Here is a 14,588-nt window from a genome sequence, read left to right on the forward strand (position 1 = left end):
TAGCCCACACACAGGAATAACAGCACTAGGGATCTGTGCTTTCCCAGAGATGTCATATCTCATGGTGCTCGTCCTCGGCAGAGCCTGTTTCCGAAAAGGCAAACGTCTGGCTATTCCTCCTACGAGGAAGGAGACAGCCCTAAAAGCTGTTGCTGGTCTTCACCTTCCCGTGGTAGCCCACACACAGGAACAACAGCACTAGGGATAAGTGCTTTCCCAGAGATGTCATATCTCATGGTGCTTGTTCTCGGCAGAGCCTGTTTCCGAAAAAGCAAACGTCTGGCTATTCCTTTTACGAGGAATGTGCCAGCCCTGAAAGCTGTTGCTGGTGTTTACCTTCCCGTGGCGACATACTCACAATAGCAACAGCACTAGGGATAAGTGCTTTCCCAGAGATGTCATGTCTCATGGTGCTCGGTCTCGGCAGAGCCTGTTTCCGAAAAGGCAAACGACTGGCTCCTTCTCCCACAAGGAATGTGCCAGCCCTGAAAGCTGTTGCTGGTCTTCACCTTCCCTTGGCATCCTACTCACATGCACAACAGCACTGGGGATCTGTGCTTTCCCAGAGATGTCATATCTCATGGTGCTCGTTCTCGGCAGAGCCTGTTTCCGAAAAGACATACGACCGGCTCCTTCTCCCACAAGGAATGTGCCAGCCCTGAAAGCGGTTGCTGGTCTTCACCTTCCCTTGGTAGCCCACACACAGGAATAACAGCACTAGGGATCTGTGCTTTCCCAGAGATGTCATATCTCATGGTGCTCGTCCTCGGCAGAGCCTGTTTCCGAAAAGGCAAACGTCTGGCTATTCCTCCTACGAGGAAGGAGACAGCCCTGAAAGCTGTTGCTGGTCTTCACCTTCCCGTGGTAGCCCACACACAGGAACAACAGCACTAGGGATAAGTGCTTACCCAGAGATGTCATATCTCATGGTGCTCGTTCTCGGCAGAGCCTGTTTCCGAAAAGACATACGACCGGCTCCTTCTCCCACAAGGAATGTGCCAGCCCTGAAAGCTGTTGCTGGTGTTTACCTTCCCTTGGTAGCCCACACACAGGAATAACAGCACTAGGGATCTGTGCTTTCCCAGAGATGTCATATCTCATGGTGCTCGTTCACGACAGAGCCTGTTTCCGAAAAGGCAAACGTCTGGCTATTCCTCCTACGAGGAAGGAGACAGCCCTGAAAGCTGTTGCTGGTCTTCACCTTCCCGTGGTAGCCCACACACAGGAACAACAGCACTAGGGATAAGTGCTTTCCCAGAGATGTCATATCTCATGGTGCTCGTTCACGACAGAGCCTGTTTCCGAAAAGACATACGACTGGCTCCTTCTCCCACAAGGAATGTGCCAGCCCTGAAAGCTGTTGCTGGTCCTGACCTTCCCTTGGTAGCCCACACACAGGAATAACAGCACTAGGGATCTGTGCTTTCCCAGAGATGTCATATCTCATGGTGCTCGTCCTCGGCAGAGCCTGTTTCCGAAAAGGCAAACGTCTGGCTATTCCTCCTACGAGGAAGGAGACAGCCCTGAAAGCTGTTGCTGGTCTTCACCTTCCCGTGGTAGCCCACACACAGGAACAACAGCACTAGGGATAAGTGCTTTCCCAGAGATGTCATATCTCATGGTGCTCGTTCACGACAGAGCCTGTTTCCGAAAAGACATACGACTGGCTCCTTCTCCCACAAGGAATGTGCCAGCCCTGAAAGCGGTTGCTGGTCTTCACCTTCCCGTGGTAGCCCACACACAGGAATAACAGCACTAGGGATCTGTGCTTTCCCAGAGATGTCATATCTCATGGTGCTCGTCCTCGGCAGAGCCTGTTTCCGAAAAGGCAAACGTCTGGCTATTCCTGCTACGAGGAATGTGCAAGCCCTGAAAGCTGTTGCTGGTCTTCACCTTCCCGTGGTAGCCCACACACAGGAACAACAGCACTAGGGATAAGTGCTTTCCCAGAGATGTCATATGTCATGGTGCTCGTTCTCGGCAGAGCCTGTTTCCGAAAAGACATACGACCGGCTCCTTCTCCCACAAGGAATGTGCCAGCCCTGAAAGCGGTTGCTGGTCTTCACCTTCCCTTGGTAGCCACACACAGGAATAACAGCACTAGGGATCTGTGCTTTCCCAGAGATGTCATATCTCATGGTGCTCGTCCTCGGCAGAGCCTGTTTCCGAAAAGGCAAACGTCTGGCTATTCCTCCTACGAGGAAGGAGACAGCCCTGTAAGCTGTTGCTGGTGTTTACCTTCCCTTGGTGACCTACTCACAGGCACAACAGCACTGGGGATCTGTGCTTTCCCAGAGATGTCATATCTCATGGTGCTCGTTCTCGGCAGAGCCTGTTTCCGAAAAGACATACGACCGGCTCCTTCTCCCACAAGGAATGTGCCAGCCCTGAAAGCGGTTGCTGGTCTTCACCTTCCCTTGGTAGCCCACACACAGGAATAACAGCACTAGGGATCTGTGCTTTCCCAGAGATGTCATATCTCATGGTGCTCGTCCTCGGCAGAGCCTGTTTCCGAAAAGGCAAACGTCTGGCTATTCCTCCTACGAGGAATGTGCAAGCCCTGAAAGCTGTTGCTGGTCTTCACCTTCCCGTGGTAGCCCACACACAGGAACAACAGCACTAGGGATAAGTGCTTTCCCAGAGATGTCATATCTCATGGTGCTCGTCCTCGGCAGAGCCTGTTTCCGAAAAGACATACGACCGGCTCCTTCTCCCACAAGGAATGTGCCAGCCCTGAAAGCTGTTGCTGGTCTTCACCTTCCCGTGGTAGCCCACACACAGGAACAACAGCACTAGGGATAAGTGCTTTCCCAGAGATGTCATATCTCATGGTGCTCGTCCTCGGCAGAGCCTGTTTCCGAAAAGGCAAACGTCTGGCTATTCCTCCTACGAGGAAGGAGACAGCCCTGAAAGCTGTTGCTGGTCTTCACCTTCCCGTGGTAGCCCACACACAGGAACAACAGCACTAGGGATAAGTGCTTACCCAGAGATGTCATATCTCATGGTGCTCGTTCTCGGCAGAGCCTGTTTCCGAAAAGACATACGACCGGCTCCTTCTCCCACAAGGAATGTGCCAGCCCTGAAAGCTGTTGCTGGTGTTTACCTTCCCTTGGTAGCCCACACACAGGAATAACAGCACTAGGGATCTGTGCTTTCCCAGAGATGTCATATCTCATGGTGCTCGTCCTCGGCAGAGCCTGTTTCCGAAAAGGCAAACGTCTGGCTATTCCTCCTACGAGGAAGGAGACAGCCCTGAAAGCTGTTGCTGGTCTTCACCTTCCCGTGGTAGCCCACACACAGGAACAACAGCACTAGGGATAAGTGCTTTCCCAGAGATGTCATATCTCATGGTGCTCGTTCACGACAGAGCCTGTTTCCGAAAAGACATACGACTGGCTCCTTCTCCCACAAGGAATGTGCCAGCCCTGAAAGCTGTTGCTGGTCCTGACCTTCCCATAGTAGCCCATACACAGGAACAACAGCACTGGGGATCTGTGCTTTCCCAGAGATGTCATATCTCATGGTGCTCGTTCTCGGCAGAGCCTGTTTCCGAAAAGACATACGACCGGCTCCTTCTCCCACAAGGAATGTGCCAGCCCTGAAAGCGGTTGCTGGTCTTCACCTTCCCGTGGTAGCCCACACACAGGAATAACAGCACTAGGGATCTGTGCTTTCCCAGAGATGTCATATCTCATGGTGCTCGTTCTCGGCAGAGCCTGTTTCCGAAAAGGCAAACGTCTGGCTATTCCTCCTACGAGGAAGGAGACAGCCCTGAAAGCTGTTGCTGGTCTTCACCTTCCCGTGGTAGCCCACACACAGGAACAACAGCACTAGGGATAAGTGCTTTCCCAGAGATGTCATATCTCATGGTGCTCGTCCTCGGCAGAGCCTGTTTCCGAAAAGGCAAACGTCTGGCTATTCCTCCTACGAGGAAGGAGACAGCCCTAAAAGCTGTTGCTGGTCTTCACCTTCCCGTGGTAGCCCACACACAGGAACAACAGCACTAGGGATAAGTGCTTTCCCAGAGATGTCATATCTCATGGTGCTTGTTCTCGGCAGAGCCTGTTTCCGAAAAAGCAAACGTCTGGCTATTCCTTTTACGAGGAATGTGCCAGCCCTGAAAGCTGTTGCTGGTCTTTACCTTCCCGTGGCGACATACTCACAATAGCAACAGCACTAGGGATAAGTGCTTTCCCAGAGATGTCATGTCTCATGGTGCTCGGTCTCGGCAGAGCCTGTTTCCGAAAAGGCAAACGACTGGCTCCTTCTCCCACAAGGAATGTGCCAGCCCTGAAAGCTGTTGCTGGTCTTCACCTTCCCTTGGCATCCTACTCACATGCACAACAGCACTGGGGATCTGTGCTTTCCCAGAGATGTCATATCTCATGGTGCTCGTTCTCGGCAGAGCCTGTTTCCGAAAAGACATACGACCGGCTCCTTCTCCCACAAGGAATGTGCCAGCCCTGAAAGCGGTTGCTGGTCTTCACCTTCCCTTGGTAGCCCACACACAGGAATAACAGCACTAGGGATCTGTGCTTTCCCAGAGATGTCATATCTCATGGTGCTCGTCCTCGGCAGAGCCTGTTTCCGAAAAGGCAAACGTCTGGCTATTCCTCCTACGAGGAAGGAGACAGCCCTGAAAGCTGTTGCTGGTCTTCACCTTCCCGTGGTAGCCCACACACAGGAACAACAGCACTAGGGATAAGTGCTTACCCAGAGATGTCATATCTCATGGTGCTCGTTCTCGGCAGAGCCTGTTTCCGAAAAGACATACGACCGGCTCCTTCTCCCACAAGGAATGTGCCAGCCCTGAAAGCTGTTGCTGGTGTTTACCTTCCCTTGGTAGCCCACACACAGGAATAACAGCACTAGGGATCTGTGCTTTCCCAGAGATGTCATATCTCATGGTGCTCGTTCACGACAGAGCCTGTTTCCGAAAAGGCAAACGTCTGGCTATTCCTCCTACGAGGAAGGAGACAGCCCTGAAAGCTGTTGCTGGTCTTCACCTTCCCGTGGTAGCGCACACACAGGAACAACAGCACTAGGGATAAGTGCTTTCCCAGAGATGTCATATCTCATGGTGCTCGTTCACGACAGAGCCTGTTTCCGAAAAGACATACGACTGGCTCCTTCTCCCACAAGGAATGTGCCAGCCCTGAAAGCTGTTGCTGGTCCTGACCTTCCCATAGTAGCCCATACACAGGAACAACAGCACTGGGGATCTGTGCTTTCCCAGAGATGTCATATCTCATGGTGCTCGTTCTCGGCAGAGCCTGTTTCCGAAAAGACATACGACCGGCTCCTTCTCCCACAAGGAATGTGCCAGCCCTGAAAGCGGTTGCTGGTCTTCACCTTCCCGTGGTAGCCCACACACAGGAATAACAGCACTAGGGATCTGTGCTTTCCCAGAGATGTCATATCTCATGGTGCTCGTTCTCGGCAGAGCCTGTTTCCGAAAAGGCAAACGTCTGGCTATTCCTCCTACGAGGAAGGAGACAGCCCTGAAAGCTGTTGCTGGTCTTCACCTTCCCGTGGTAGCCCACACACAGGAACAACAGCACTAGGGATAAGTGCTTTCCCAGAGATGTCATATCTCATGGTGCTCGTTCACGACAGAGCCTGTTTCCGAAAAGACATACGACTGGCTCCTTCTCCCACAAGGAATGTGCCAGCCCTGAAAGCTGTTGCTGGTCCTGACCTTCCCATAGTAGCCCATACACAGGAACAACAGCACTGGGGATCTGTGCTTTCCCAGAGATGTCATATCTCATGGTGCTCGTTCTCGGCAGAGCCTGTTTCCGAAAAGACATACGACCGGCTCCTTCTCCCACAAGGAATGTGCCAGCCCTGAAAGCGGTTGCTGGTCTTCACCTTCCCTTGGTAGCCCACACACAGGAATAACAGCACTAGGGATCTGTGCTTTCCCAGAGATGTCATATCTCATGGTGCTCGTCCTCGGCAGAGCCTGTTTCCGAAAAGGCAAACGTCTGGCTATTCCTCCTACGAGGAAGGAGACAGCCCTGAAAGCTGTTGCTGGTCTTCACCTTCCCGTGGTAGCCCACACACAGGAACAACAGCACTAGGGATAAGTGCTTTCCCAGAGATGTCATATCTCATGGTGCTCGTTCACGACAGAGCCTGTTTCCGAAAAGACATACGACTGGCTCCTTCTCCCACAAGGAATGTGCCAGCCCTGAAAGCTGTTGCTGGTCCTGACCTTCCCATAGTAGCCCATACACAGGAACAACAGCACTGGGGATCTGTGCTTTCCCAGAGATGTCATATCTCATGGTGCTCGTTCTCGGCAGAGCCTGTTTCCGAAAAGACATACGACCGGCTCCTTCTCCCACAAGGAATGTGCCAGCCCTGAAAGCGGTTGCTGGTCTTCACCTTCCCTTGGTAGCCACACACAGGAATAACAGCACTAGGGATCTGTGCTTTCCCAGAGATGTCATATCTCATGGTGCTCGTCCTCGGCAGAGCCTGTTTCCGAAAAGGCAAACGTCTGGCTATTCCTCCTACGAGGAAGGAGACAGCCCTGAAAGCTGTTGCTGGTCTTCACCTTCCCGTGGTAGCCCACACACAGGAACAACAGCACTAGGGATAAGTGCTTTCCCAGAGATGTCATATCTCATGGTGCTCGTTCACGACAGAGCCTGTTTCCGAAAAGACATACGACCGGCTCCTTCTCCCACAAGGAATGTGCCAGCCCTGAAAGCGGTTGCTGGTCTTCACCTTCCCTTGGTAGCCCACACACAGGAATAACAGCACTAGGGATCTGTGCTTTCCCAGAGATGTCATATCTCATGGTGCTCGTCCTCGGCAGAGCCTGTTTCCGAAAAGGCAAACGTCTGGCTATTCCTCCTACGAGGAAGGAGACAGCCCTGTAAGCTGTTGCTGGTGTTTACCTTCCCTTGGTGACCTACTCACAGGCACAACAGCACTGGGGATCTGTGCTTTCCCAGAGATGTCATATCTCATGGTGCTCGTTCTCGGCAGAGCCTGTTTCCGAAAAGACATACGACCGGCTCCTTCTCCCACAAGGAATGTGCCAGCCCTGAAAGCGGTTGCTGGTCTTCACCTTCCCTTGGTAGCCCACACACAGGAATAACAGCACTAGGGATCTGTGCTTTCCCAGAGATGTCATATCTCATGGTGCTCGTCCTCGGCAGAGCCTGTTTCCGAAAAGGCAAACGTCTGGCTATTCCTCCTACGAGGAATGTGCAAGCCCTGAAAGCTGTTGCTGGTCTTCACCTTCCCGTGGTAGCCCACACACAGGAACAACAGCACTAGGGATAAGTGCTTTCCCAGAGATGTCATATGTCATGGTGCTCGTTCTCGGCAGAGCCTGTTTCCGAAAAGACATACGACTGGCTCCTACTCCCACAAGGAATGTGCCAGCCCTGAAAGCTGTTGCTGGTCCTGACCTTCCCATAGTAGCCCATACACAGGAACAACAGTACTGGGGATCTGTGCTTTCCCACAAATGTCATGTGTCATGGTGCTCGGTCTCGGCAGAGCCTGTTTCCGAAAAGGCAAACGTCTGGCTATTCCTCCTACGAGGAAGGAGACAGCCCTGAAAGCTGTTGCTGGTGTTTACCTTCCCTTGGTGACCTACTGACAGGCACAACAGCACTGGGGATCTGTGCTTTCCCAGAGATGTCATACCTCATGGTGCTCGTTCTCGGCAGAGCCTGTTTCCGAAAAGACATACGACCGGCTCCTTCTCCCACAAGGAATGTGCCAGCCCTGAAAGCGGTTGCTGGTCTTCACCTTCCCTTGGTAGCCCACACACAGGAATAACAGCACTAGGGATCTGTGCTTTCCCAGAGATGTCATATCTCATGGTGCTCGTCCTCGGCAGAGCCTGTTTCCGAAAAGGCAAACGTCTGGCTATTCCTCCTACGAGGAAGGAGACAGCCCTGTAAGCTGTTGCTGGTGTTTACCTTCCCTTGGTGACCTACTCACAGGCACAACAGCACTGGGGATCTGTGCTTTCCCAGAGATGTCATATCTCATGGTGCTCGTTCTCGGCAGAGCCTGTTTCCGAAAAGACATACGACCGGCTCCTTCTCCCACAAGGAATGTGCCAGCCCTGAAAGCGGTTGCTGGTCTTCACCTTCCCTTGGTAGCCCACACACAGGAATAACAGCACTAGGGATCTGTGCTTTCCCAGAGATGTCATATCTCATGGTGCTCGTCCTCGGCAGAGCCTGTTTCCGAAAAGGCAAACGTCTGGCTATTCCTCCTACGAGGAATGTGCAAGCCCTGAAAGCTGTTGCTGGTCTTCACCTTCCCGTGGTAGCCCACACACAGGAACAACAGCACTAGGGATAAGTGCTTTCCCAGAGATGTCATATGTCATGGTGCTCGTTCTCGGCAGAGCCTGTTTCCGAAAAGACATACGACTGGCTCCTACTCCCACAAGGAATGTGCCAGCCCTGAAAGCTGTTGCTGGTCCTGACCTTCCCATAGTAGCCCATACACAGGAACAACAGTACTGGGGATCTGTGCTTTCCCACAAATGTCATGTGTCATGGTGCTCGGTCTCGGCAGAGCCTGTTTCCGAAAAGGCAAACGTCTGGCTATTCCTCCTACGAGGAAGGAGACAGCCCTGAAAGCTGTTGCTGGTGTTTACCTTCCCTTGGTGACCTACTGACAGGCACAACAGCACTGGGGATCTGTGCTTTCCCAGAGATGTCATACCTCATGGTGCTCGTTCTCGGCAGAGCCTGTTTCCGAAAAGACATACGACCGGCTCCTTCTCCCACAAGGAATGTGCCAGCCCTGAAAGCGGTTGCTGGTCTTCACCTTCCCTTGGTAGCCCACACACAGGAACAACAGCACTAGGGATAAGTGCTTTCCCAGAGATGTCATATCTCATGGTGCTCGTCCTCGGCAGAGCCTGTTTCAGAAAAGACATACGACCGGCTCCTTCTCCCACAAGGAATGTGCCAGCCCTGAAAGCTGTTGCTGGTCTTCACCTTCCCGTGGTAGCCCACACACAGGAACAACAGCACTAGGGATAAGTGCTTTCCCAGAGATGTCATATCTCATGGTGCTCGTCCTCGGCAGAGCCTGTTTCCGAAAAGGCAAACGTCTGGCTATTCCTCCTACGAGGAAGGAGACAGCCCTGAAAGCTGTTGCTGGTCTTCACCTTCCCGTGGTAGCCCACACACAGGAACAACAGCACTAGGGATAAGTGCTTACCCAGAGATGTCATATCTCATGGTGCTCGTTCTCGGCAGAGCCTGTTTCCGAAAAGACATACGACCGGCTCCTTCTCCCACAAGGAATGTGCCAGCCCTGAAAGCTGTTGCTGGTGTTTACCTTCCCTTGGTAGCCCACACACAGGAATAACAGCACTAGGGATCTGTGCTTTCCCAGAGATGTCATATCTCATGGTGCTCGTCCTCGGCAGAGCCTGTTTCCGAAAAGGCAAACGTCTGGCTATTCCTCCTACGAGGAAGGAGACAGCCCTGAAAGCTGTTGCTGGTCTTCACCTTCCCGTGGTAGCCCACACACAGGAACAACAGCACTAGGGATAAGTGCTTTCCCAGAGATGTCATATCTCATGGTGCTCGTTCACGACAGAGCCTGTTTCCGAAAAGACATACGACTGGCTCCTTCTCCCACAAGGAATGTGCCAGCCCTGAAAGCTGTTGCTGGTCCTGACCTTCCCATAGTAGCCCATACACAGGAACAACAGCACTGGGGATCTGTGCTTTCCCAGAGATGTCATATGTCATGGTGCTCGTTCTCGGCAGAGCCTGTTTCCGAAAAGACATACGACCGGCTCCTTCTCCCACAAGGAATGTGCCAGCCCTGAAAGCGGTTGCTGGTCTTCACCTTCCCTTGGTAGCCCACACACAGGAATAACAGCACTAGGGATCTGTGCTTTCCCAGAGATGTCATATCTCATGGTGCTCGTCCTCGGCAGAGCCTGTTTCCGAAAAGGCAAACGTCTGGCTATTCCTCCTACGAGGAAGGAGACAGCCCTGAAAGCTGTTGCTGGTCTTCACCTTCCCGTGGTAGCCCACACACAGGAACAACAGCACTAGGGATAAGTGCTTTCCCAGAGATGTCATATCTCATGGTGCTCGTTCACGACAGAGCCTGTTTCCGAAAAGACATACGACTGGCTCCTTCTCCCACAAGGAATGTGCCAGCCCTGAAAGCGGTTGCTGGTCTTCACCTTCCCGTGGTAGCCCACACACAGGAATAACAGCACTAGGGATCTGTGCTTTCCCAGAGATGTCATATCTCATGGTGCTCGTCCTCGGCAGAGCCTGTTTCCGAAAAGGCAAACGTCTGGCTATTCATCCTACGAGGAATGTGCAAGCCCTGAAAGCTGTTGCTGGTCTTCACCTTCCCGTGGTAGCCCACACACAGGAACAACAGCACTAGCGATAAGTGCTTTCCCAGAGATGTCATATCTCATGGTGCTCGTTCACGACAGAGCCTGTTTCCGAAAAGACATACGACTGGCTCCTTCTCCCACAAGGAATGTGCCAGCCCTGAAAGCTGTTGCTGGTCCTGACCTTCCCATAGTAGCCCATACACAGGAACAACAGTACTGGGGATCTGTGCTTTCCCACAAATGTCATGTGTCATGGTGCTCGGTCTCGGCAGAGCCTGTTTCCGAAAAGGCAAACGTCTGGCTATTCCTCCTACGAGGAAGGAGACAGCCCTGTAAGCTGTTGCTGGTGTTTACCTTCCCTTGGTGACCTACTCACAGGCACAACAGCACTGGGGATCTGTGCTTTCCCAGAGATGTCATATCTCATGGTGCTCGTTCTCGGCAGAGCCTGTTTCCGAAAAGACATACGACCGGCTCCTTCTCCCACAAGGAATGTGCCAGCCCTGAAAGCGGTTGCTGGTCTTCACCTTCCCTTGGTAGCCCACACACAGGAATAACAGCACTAGGGATCTGTGCTTTCCCAGAGATGTCATATCTCATGGTGCTCGTCCTCGGCAGAGCCTGTTTCCGAAAAGACATACGACTGGCTATTCCTCCTACGAGGAAGGAGACAGCCCTGAAAGCTGTTGCTGGTCTTCACCTTCCCGTGGTAGCCCACACACAGGAACAACAGCACTAGGGATAAGTGCTTTCCCAGAGATGTCATATCTCATGGTGCTCGTCCTCGGCAGAGCCTGTTTCCGAAAAGGCAAACGTCTGGCTATTCATCCTACGAGGAAGGAGACAGCCCTGAAAGCTGTTGCTGGTCTTCACCTTCCCGTGGTAGCCCACACACAGGAACAACAGCACTAGGGATAAGTACTTACCCAGAGATGTCATATCTCATGGTGCTCGTTCTCGGCAGAGCCTGTTTCCGAAAAGACATACGACCGGCTCCTTCTCCCACAAGGAATGTGCCAGCCCTGAAAGCGGTTGCTGGTCTTCACCTTCCCTTGGTAGCCCACACACAGGAATAACAGCACTAGGGATCTGTGCTTTCCCAGAGATGTCATATCTCATGGTGCTCGTCCTCGGCAGAGCCTGTTTCCGAAAAGGCAAACGTCTGGCTATTCCTCCTACGAGGAAGGAGACAGCCCTGAAAGCTGTTGCTGGTCTTCACCTTCCCGTGGTAGCCCACACACAGGAACAACAGCACTAGGGATAAGTGCTTTCCCAGAGATGTCATATCTCATGGTGCTCGTTCACGACAGAGCCTGTTTCCGAAAAGACATACGACTGGCTCCTTCTCCCACAAGGAATGTGCCAGCCCTGAAAGCTGTTGCTGGTCCTGACCTTCCCATAGTAGCCCATACACAGGAACAACAGTACTGGGGATCTGTGCTTTCCCACAAATGTCATGTGTCATGGTGCTCGGTCTCGGCAGAGCCTGTTTCCGAAAAGGCAAACGTCTGGCTATTACTCCTACGAGGAAGGAGACAGCCCTGTAAGCTGTTGCTGGTGTTTACCTTCCCTTGGTGACCTACTCACAGGCACAACAGCACTGGGGATCTGTGCTTTCCCAGAGATGTCATATCTCATGGTGCTCGTTCTCGGCAGAGCCTGTTTCCGAAAAGACATACGACCGGCTCCTTCTCCCACAAGGAATGTGCCAGCCCTGAAAGCGGTTGCTGGTCTTCACCTTCCCTTGGTAGCCCACACACAGGAATAACAGCACTAGGGATCTGTGCTTTCCCAGAGATGTCATATCTCATGGTGCTCGTCCTCGGCAGAGCCTGTTTCCGAAAAGGCAAACGTCTGGCTATTCCTCCTACGAGGAATGTGCAAGCCCTGAAAGCTGTTGCTGGTCTTCACCTTCCCGTGGTAGCCCACACACAGGAACAACAGCACTAGGGATAAGTGCTTTCCCAGAGATGTCATATGTCATGGTGCTCGTTCTCGGCAGAGCCTGTTTCCGAAAAGACATACGACTGGCTCCTACTCCCACAAGGAATGTGCCAGCCCTGAAAGCTGTTGCTGGTCCTGACCTTCCCATAGTAGCCCATACACAGGAACAACAGTACTGGGGATCTGTGCTTTCCCACAAATGTCATGTGTCATGGTGCTCGGTCTCGGCAGAGCCTGTTTCCGAAAAGGCAAACGTCTGGCTATTCCTCCTACGAGGAAGGAGACAGCCCTGAAAGCTGTTGCTGGTGTTTACCTTCCCTTGGTGACCTACTGACAGGCACAACAGCACTGGGGATCTGTGCTTTCCCAGAGATGTCATATCTCATGGTGCTCGTTCTCGGCAGAGCCTGTTTCCGAAAAGACATACGACCGGCTCCTTCTCCCACAAGGAATGTGCCAGCCCTGAAAGCGGTTGCTGGTCTTCACCTTCCCTTGGTAGCCCACACACAGGAATAACAGCACTAGGGATAAGTGCTTTCCCAGAGATGTCATATCTCATGGTGCTCGTTCACGACAGAGCCTGTTTCCGAAAAGACATACGACTGGCTCCTTCTCCCACAAGGAATGTGCCAGCCCTGAAAGCTGTTGCTGGTCCTGACCTTCCCATAGTAGCCCATACACAGGAACAACAGTACTGGGGATCTGTGCTTTCCCACAAATGTCATGTGTCATGGTGCTCGGTCTCGGCAGAGCCTGTTTCCGAAAAGGCAAACGTCTGGCTATTCCTCCTACGAGGAAGGAGACAGCCCTGTAAGCTGTTGCTGGTGTTTACCTTCCCTTGGTGACCTACTCACAGGCACAACAGCACTGGGGATCTGTGCTTTCCCAGAGATGTCATATCTCATGGTGCTCGTTCTCGGCAGAGCCTGTTTCCGAAAAGACATACGACCGGCTCCTTCTCCCACAAGGAATGTGCCAGCCCTGAAAGCGGTTGCTGGTCTTCACCTTCCCTTGGTAGCCCACACACAGGAATAACAGCACTAGGGATCTGTGCTTTCCCAGAGATGTCATATCTCATGGTGCTCGTCCTCGGCAGAGCCTGTTTCCGAAAAGACATACGACTGGCTATTCCTCCTACGAGGAAGGAGACAGCCCTGAAAGCTGTTGCTGGTCTTCACCTTCCCGTGGTAGCCCACACACAGGAACAACAGCACTAGGGATAAGTGCTTACCCAGAGATGTCATATCTCATGGTGCTCGTTCACGACAGAGCCTGTTTCCGAAAAGACATACGACTGGCTCCTTCTCCCACAAGGAATGTGCCAGCCCTGAAAGCTGTTGCTGGTCCTGACCTTCCCATAGTAGCCCATACACAGGAACAACAGTACTGGGGATCTGTGCTTTCCCACAAATGTCATGTGTCATGGTGCTCGGTCTCGGCAGAGCCTGTTTCCGAAAAGGCAAACGTCTGGCTATTCCTCCTACGAGGAAGGAGACAGCCCTGTAAGCTGTTGCTGGTGTTTACCTTCCCTTGGTGACCTACTCACAGGCACAACAGCACTGGGGATCTGTGCTTTCCCAGAGATGTCATATCTCATGGTGCTCGTTCTCGGCAGAGCCTGTTTCCGAAAAGACATACGACCGGCTCCTTCTCCCACAAGGAATGTGCCAGCCCTGAAAGCGGTTGCTGGTCTTCACCTTCCCTTGGTAGCCCACACACAGGAATAACAGCACTAGGGATCTGTGCTTTCCCAGAGATGTCATATCTCATGGTGCTCGTCCTCGGCAGAGCCTGTTTCCGAAAAGGCAAACGTCTGGCTATTCCTCCTACGAGGAATGTGCAAGCCCTGAAAGCTGTTGCTGGTCTTCACCTTCCCGTGGTAGCCCACACACAGGAACAACAGCACTAGGGATAAGTGCTTTCCCAGAGATGTCATATGTCATGGTGCTCGTTCTCGGCAGAGCCTGTTTCCGAAAAGACATACGACTGGCTCCTACTCCCACAAGGAATGTGCCAGCCCTGAAAGCTGTTGCTGGTCCTGACCTTCCCATAGTAGCCCATACACAGGAACAACAGTACTGGGGATCTGTGCTTTCCCACAAATGTCATGTGTCATGGTGCTCGGTCTCGGCAGAGCCTGTTTCCGAAAAGGCAAACGTCTGGCTATTCCTCCTACGAGGAAGGAGACAGCCCTGAAAGCTGTTGCTGGTGTTTACCTTCCCTTGGTGACCTACTGACAGGCACAACAGCACTGGGGATCTGTGCTTTCCCAGAGATGTCATAT

This window comes from Buteo buteo, chromosome 18 (assembly GCF_964188355.1).
Source record: "Buteo buteo chromosome 18, bButBut1.hap1.1, whole genome shotgun sequence".
Taxonomy (NCBI): domain Eukaryota; kingdom Metazoa; phylum Chordata; class Aves; order Accipitriformes; family Accipitridae; genus Buteo; species Buteo buteo.